This window comes from Oratosquilla oratoria, chromosome 41 (assembly GCF_046742065.1).
Source record: "Oratosquilla oratoria isolate Oo_2021 chromosome 41, ASM4674206v1, whole genome shotgun sequence".
NCBI classification, from domain to species: Eukaryota; Metazoa; Arthropoda; class Malacostraca; order Stomatopoda; family Squillidae; genus Oratosquilla; species Oratosquilla oratoria.
In genome coordinates this window covers 6751914-6759010 of record NC_134817.1, presented here as the reverse complement: position 1 = coordinate 6759010, position 7097 = coordinate 6751914, and positions in this window count along the sequence as shown.

The window sequence follows — 7097 nt, the reverse complement described above, 5'->3', positions numbered from 1 at the left end:
ACCAGTAAGCATGTATATAAACTCTACACGTATCCAGTATTCTCATTCCTTTGAGAAAGTCAGTAGACGTAACGTCAGGAATAAACGCTTCACTTCCAGTCCATGTTTCCTTTGTCGTGTTTTATGCCAAGAAGGATTCTTTTCAGGCGAATAAAATCACCTAGCGTCAGTCAGAAGAAGATCCTATGTGTTAACCTTTGCGAAGGAACCGCATAACTTCAATTGATCCAAAGTCGATTTTGGGTTTTTGAGTAACTCCATAGGTCCACTACCTATGGAGTACAAAGCGATCTGTGCTGAAGCGGACTTCTTCAGGATAACAAACAGTATATGTGACGAAATAATCTCGTTTAGGATAACAAACAGTACATGTGACAAAATACTTTTGTTTACAAAGAAAGGACGTCTGAGACAAACGAGCCTTTGAACAAGTCAAGAACAAACCTACTTTTCATTTTTGAGAACCAAGGTTAAGTACAAAAAAAAAAGGATGGCAAATAGCAAAGCATAAGTATGGTATATATGACGCCATACTCTTGTTTATAGATAAAGGAATTTTGGACAAACGATGCTTTGAACAAACTATTTTCCATTTTTGAGAAGCAGGTAAGTACAAAAAAAAAAAAACGACAAACAGCAAAGCATAAGCATGGTATATGTGACGACATACTCTTGTTTACAGAGAAAGGACGTCTGGACAAACATTAAACAAATAAAAACAACCTTATTGTCCATTTTTGAGAACAAAGGTTAAGTTAAAAAAAAAGGATGACAAACAGCAAAGCATAAGTATGGTATATGTGACGACATACTCCTGTCTACAGAGAAAGGACGTCTGGACAAACGATGCTTTGAACAAGTCAAGAACCATTTCTGAGAACCAAGGTTAAGTTAAAAAAAAAGACGACAAACAGAAAAAAAAAATTACAAACAGCAAAGCATAAGTATGGTATATGTGACGACATACTCCTGTTTACAGAGAAAGGACGTCTGGACAAACTATACAATGAATAAGTCAAGAACCTTATTTTCTATTTTTGAGAACCAAGGTTAAGTTAAAAAAAGGATGACAAACAGCACATCATAAGAATGGTATATGTGACGAAATAATCTTGTTTATAGAGAAAGGACGTCTGGACAAACGATGCTTTGACCAAGTCAAGAACAAACCTATTTTCCTTTTTTGGGAACCAAGGTTAAATTAGAAAATATATAACAGTAAAAATAAATAAAATAAAGAAAAAGACGGATCGGGTGGCCCTTTTCCTCTTTATTGTATCTGTCGCCAGGCTATTTTATTCAAATAGTTGCATGTGACCCTTTTGGTAGCAAAAAGGCTAAGATGTAGATCAAGCCAAACCTCGCAATTTTACTCCATCTCAGATTTTTTTTGTGTGTGTATGTGTGTGTGTGTGTGTGTGTGTGTGTGTGTGTGTGTGTGTGTGTGTGTGTGTGTGTGTGTGTGTGTGTGTGTGTGTGTGTGTGTGTGTGTGTGTGTGAGCTTATCTTCTTTTTATTCTTTCTCTTTTTTGCGTTCCAGCACATACGTGCGCCCCTCCCATCCTACTGGCTAAAATCTTCATTCTTGGGCAAATTAATTTCTTTTTTATCGCATTGTCAGTATTATTCCACATCTGAGACTGAGGTACACACACACGCACACACACACACACACACACACACACACACACACACACACACACACACACACACACACACACACACACACACACACACACACACACACACACACACACACACACACACACACACACACACACACACACACACACACACATTATTCCGGTTTGAGGTGTTGGCCATGTAAGCTTGAAGGAGGAGGGAGTGGGGATGATATAGGTCGGAATTTTGTGTATTATCCAGATGCTCACGTGTGTCTTATTCCGATGTGCAACATGATCAACATTTTGCAATACACTCAGCAATACACTCAGCGTCGGTTGAGTTTGCTGTTCTGATGGCACATACCTTCTGGTTTGCAGTCTTGTCGTCTGATAACTAAGATCTGGAGAAATCCTTTCCTGTATATGGTGTGTAATATCATCTGGTGGAGCCTTGGTATCTGAAAACAGATCTGGGGATTTGTATGATTTTTTTATTATTATTGTCTTGTAGGAATTTGGAGAGAAGGAACAATAAACGGTGTTGTTAAGAGAAATGTGTTTTTTGACAGCTTCCTGCGTAGAGAGACTTATTGGAATTTGTCGGCTTAAAAAAATGTAGGAACTTGTTGTAAGAAAAATGTATGAAATCGCGCACAGAAAAACTTTCGTATAATTTGTCGCAAACAAACAAATGGAGTAGTATTTACTGATATCACTAAGACTATCCTGGGTATTTATTTGAGGGAAGGGCTCATTTCAGAAAAAGCAACTCATGCAATATACAGCAACTCCTAAAGAATGAAAATATTAAAGATGAAGGCTGAAGATCGTCTGAATCAGAAGTTACGTTGTATTCTTAAAGGTCAAATTAAACTTAATTTATTCAATTAAAGTTGGTGTTGAGGGCACTGGAGAAATCGATCAAGATGACCATTTTGGTTGAATATTGAAATGAATTAAAGTTGATGATAAATTAAAACATGTGTCATGATAGGTTGGGAAATGCATGGCTGATGTACTCTAGGCATGAAATATACTTGTGACTCACAATGTTTACAATTGATACAAAATCCCAGCTACGATCCATAGCTGTGAGACTTCGAATCTGACACAAGCGATGCAGAAGAATACACAGGAAGCATCGAAAAGAGAAACATTTGACAAAGAAAAAAAGAAGAAGAAAGCAATTGGACACAAAAATAAAATTATTGGATTTTCATTATTTTAGCAAAGTGGAGAGATCGGTGAAAGGATGTTGGGAAAGTAAATTTGCCAGTATGAAAAAAAAAAATGTATAAAATGAGATGGACATGTAGCTAAAAAATATAATAACATATGTAATTGAATAGAAAGAGGAAAAGGAAGAAGAGAGGAAGAAGAGGGAAGTGCCTGTAGTCGGGGATGGAGACTATAAAGAGAAAGAGGAGAATGAGAGGAAAGAGGAGGAAGAACAGAGGAAGAGGAAAAATAAGACAAGTGTCTTTAGGTTCCTTCGAAAGAGCTCCAAACAGTGAAACAAAGACCTCATCGCCATCCCTGGGTGCAAGTGCATATTTCAAGATCCTTCGGAACTCCCCTCCTCCCAGACTTCAAACCCTCCCACTCCCCCCACCCTCATCCTCCTCTTCCCTTCCCTCCCACTCCCCCCACCCTCATCCTCCTCTTAACTTCCCCCCCAAGCCCTCCCTCTTCCCCCTCCAGGGGGGAAAGGGGGGTGATGAGGGTGTCGAGGATTTCCCTTTGCGCTGGTGTTCAGACGCTCTGTGACAAGACACGGGTTGTCGACGACTACGGCGTCGAGTAACCAGTAACATCACCCTTTGACGTCATTCCTGCCAGGGTGAATGTTTAGTTCGCCAAAGGGCACTTCGCCAAATTCTATTTTGCCAAATCACGTTCCTGTCAGTGACTGTCCACTTCGCCAAATGGCATTTTTTTTTCCTTATTATGTTTTACAAAAATTCGTAATTGTCACCTAAATGACATTTTGCCAAATTCCTTCGCCAAATTACTTTTCGCCAAAGAACATTTTGCCAGATGAGACTAGCTTAGGCAAGTTAGGGAGTATGGTGAAATTTAGAAAATACAATTTGGCGAAATTCATCCAGTCGAAACTGGAATGATCATACTAAACATACCACCACTAACTATTCTACCACATGCCACATCACGCCTTGACCTCGTAGTATTATACCACCACAGACATACCAACATCCTGACGCGTATACCAGAACAAACCAGATGCCAGATGCCTGTCTGTCTGTCTGTCTGTCTGTCTGTCTGTCGGTTCTCTTTGTCACTTGCCTTTTGTACCAAGTACTGCAAACCTCCTCCTCCTCCTCTTCCTCTTCCTCTTCCTCCTCCTCCTCCTCCTCTCTCTCCTCCCCACAACACACATGCAGCCACACCTACTCCCACTTTACACTCGTCCCTCCACTTCCTCCACCTCCTCCACCTCCTCCTCATTCTCCTCATCCTCTCTCCTCAACCCCTCCGGAGTTCCTTCCTCCGAGTTCCTTTTCCTTTCGTCTTTTTTTCATTGCACTTCGTTCGTTCTTCTCTATAAGGGATTATCACACTGGGATATTTTTCCTTCGACATCGGATTCATCGGCGGCGCTACACACCTCCAGAACTTTTTCCGCCGTCAAATCGCTTTGGCAAACTATTGTGTTTTCTCAACAATTTACATAAAATGTCATTTGATATGCTGTAGGAAATTTATTTTCCTAAAGCATAGCAAATTCCTTCCCCGATAGCTGTAGGCTGCAGATCTACTTCAACAGTCGAAGGAGAATTAGCTCAATGTGATAGCTCCTTAATACGAGTGCTTTCTTCATCTCCCTCTCAGCTTCATGTGCGTATATCTACCTCCTCCGAGCCTCCCACGAGCCAATTCTAGGTTGAGTTCTAACCTCTCTTTCTCTACCCACTCTCTTCCCTCTCTAACGTATTGTCCTTTCTTCTCCTCTCGTTCATCTTCTTTGTCCTCTTTCGCTCACTCTTTTTCGTCTCCTTGTCTTTCTTTTATCTATTTTCTTCTTCTCTGGTGTTCACTTCCTCCCTCCCTCTCCTCTTCTTCCTCCTCTTCCACTCCTCCTCTCACTACTACTACATCTCAACACACCGAAACTTTTCCTACTCTTGTTTTCTCCCTCCTCCTCCTCCTCTTCTTCCTCCTCCTCCTCCTCCTCCTCCTCCCTCCCTCTCTCCTTCCCATCTTCCTTTATTCCCTAGTGCTCCCCCACTCCCTTTTTGCACAAATGCATCGCCTTTATTTCGCCTTTTCCATTCTCTCCCCTTGCTCATCTATCACTCTCCTCACCCCTTTCTTCCCCTTCCCCTCCCCTCCTACCCCCTTTCCACCCCCCCCCCTACACCGATTCCTTCTATTTACACTTCTTTGTTCTCCTCTATTCCCAGCCTTTGTTGTCTCTCTCTCTCTCTCGCTCTCTCTCTCTCTCTCTCTCTCCCTCTCTTTCATCGTCTGACCATTAAAACAATTACTCATATCCTACTCATTTCCCTAATCTTTGTTGATTTGTTCTCTTTCTCCTCTCTTTCTCCTCTCTATCTCTCAAAATGAGTAACTACAAGCTTATCTAAATATTGTTTCAGAAATTTCTCGTAGAGTAGATTGTTGTCACAATATTGATATGAACATGAAACGTAAACCTAGAGATGTTTATATTACGCAAATTTCCAAGAGTTGCTTTAGTTATGGACTGCTGTTTACCAGCGCTTCTGATCAAAGTTCTAGGGGAGAGGGTGGGGGGGTCTAAAACAAATGGGGAACGGGGGGGAGGGGGTAATGTTCCTTTCCCCCCCCTCCACCTCCTCCTTCTTCTTCTTCTTCTTCATCCTTCTTCTTCATCCTTCTTCTTCCTTGTTCCCTTTCTGCTTCCTCCTTCCTTCTTCCTAGCCTCCCATTTCATGGCAGATTATTAATTTATTAGGAAATTTATCCGTAATTCCTCTCCAGAATCCGTCCGAATCATCCCAGTTTCGCCAAATATTATTTCACCAGGTTTGGCTAAATTCCCATTTCGCCAAATTATTTGGCTAAATCCCCATCTCATCATATAAGAAATCAAAGGGGAGAATCTGTATGAATTATTCAAATTTCGCAAAAGTGTGTTTGCCAAATTCTCATTTCGCCAAATGCACGAACACAAAGCTAATATGGATTCCAAATTTGCCCAAATGTTTGGCTAAATCCCCATCTCGCCCAATCAGAAACCAAAGGAGAGAATATGTGTAAATAATCCAAATTTAGCATTTTTTTTTTGCCAAATTATCATTTCGCCAAATGCACGAACGCAAAGCTTAAATATAGAATTCGTTGGAATAATTCTCATTCCGAAAAAATTATTTTCGCGATCTGAACCTGGTTCGAATCCCGCCCAGGGTGAAATAATTTCAGTATCGCTGCGCTGGGAGTCGTTACTCCAGCTCTCGTGGGCGGGGAGTTGGGTGTGTGTGTGTGTAAGGTCACAGTATTACCCATAGATCGGTCATATATAAGCCCTGACCTCTCTTCCGGGAGGGAAATAGCTGTCGATCACGAATCCAACACATGATCGAAGACCATGGTGAATCATACATACACACACACACACACACACACACATACACGAACTTATTCGCTGAAAACGACAAAAGCACGAAAAAGAGTGAAAAAGAGAAGAGAATTGTAAGCGACTTCAGGAAGATCTAGATAAAGTTTATAAATGGATCCAGGAATAGAACAAAAATTCAATGCACAAAATGTTGAATTTCGGGAAGAGGATGAAGTAAGGATAGGGTGTCATAGAGTTATGAAATGGGGAATAATAATAGGAGATACAAAATGTTGACGAGCCTGAGAGAGATATCTCAGTATATTGATAAGAATATAATGAAAAAGGGTTATATTTGAATATCTTCTCTACTCTATATTGAAACATGATGGAACAGTCTCCATGCAAAAAATAACAAATATATAAGAAAAATAGAATACAAAGGTGATTCACTATGAGGCGAAGTGGAGACAATTTATTGTTTGTAATGAAATCAAGAGGACAGCAACAGAATTAATTACACGGAATGTTTGAAGGATCTTAATAAATACAGTTTTCTTCATAGATATGTTCATTAGTGAAATAAATTGGGAGCAATCCAGGTAGACAACAAAAATCAATGTGAATTAGGAATGTGTGGTATTTGTGCTGAGAGTGTTGATAGCGTCCAGCACGAGATATATATGGTGAATGACACACACACACACACACACACACACACACACACACACACACACACACACACACACACACACACACACACACACACACACACACACACACACACACACACACACACAGTACAACTCTGAGCTCTTTCGGGAGGGGAATAGCTGTCGATCACGAGTCCAACACGTGATCCAAGACCATGGTGAACCATGGTGAAATCACACTCACACGCACACACACACACA